Source organism: Homarus americanus, unplaced genomic scaffold, assembly GCF_018991925.1.
Source record: "Homarus americanus isolate GMGI-L3 unplaced genomic scaffold, GMGI_Hamer_2.0 scaffold19918, whole genome shotgun sequence".
NCBI lineage: Eukaryota > Metazoa > Arthropoda > Malacostraca > Decapoda > Nephropidae > Homarus > Homarus americanus.
In genome coordinates this window covers 134417-135000 of record NW_024744038.1, presented here as the reverse complement: position 1 = coordinate 135000, position 584 = coordinate 134417, and positions in this window count along the sequence as shown.

Below are 584 nucleotides of genomic sequence, written 5' to 3'. Positions count from 1 at the left end.
GGTGGTGGTTGTTGTTGTTGGTTGTTGTTGTTGTTGGTGGTGGTGGCGGTTGTTGTTGTTGGTGGTGGTGTTGTTGTTGGTTGTAGTTATGATAATGGCGGTTGTTGTTGTTGGTGGTGGTTGTTGTTGTTGGTTGTAGTTAATGATAATGGTGGTTTTGTTGGTGGTGGTGGTGGCGGTTGTTGTTGGTGGTGGTGTTGCGGTTGTTGTTGTTGGTGGTGGTTGTTGTTGTTGGTTGTAGTTAATGATAATGGTGGTTGTTGCTGGTGGTGGTGGTTGTTGTTGTTGGTTGTAGTTAATGATAATGGTGGTTGTTGTTGGTGGCGGTTGTTGTTGGTGGTGGTGGTGGTTGTTGTTGTTGTTGTTGTTGTTGTTGTTGTTGTTGTTGTTGGTGGTGGTGGTGGCGGTTGTTGTTGTGGTGGTGGTGGCGGTTGTTGTTGTTGGTGGTTGTTGTTGTTGGTTGTAGTTAATGATAATGGTGGTTGTTGTTGGTGGTGGTGGTTGTTGTTGTTGGTTGTAGTTAATGATAATGGTGGTTGTTGTTGGTGGCGGTTGTTGTTGGTGGTGGTGGTGTGTTGTTGTTG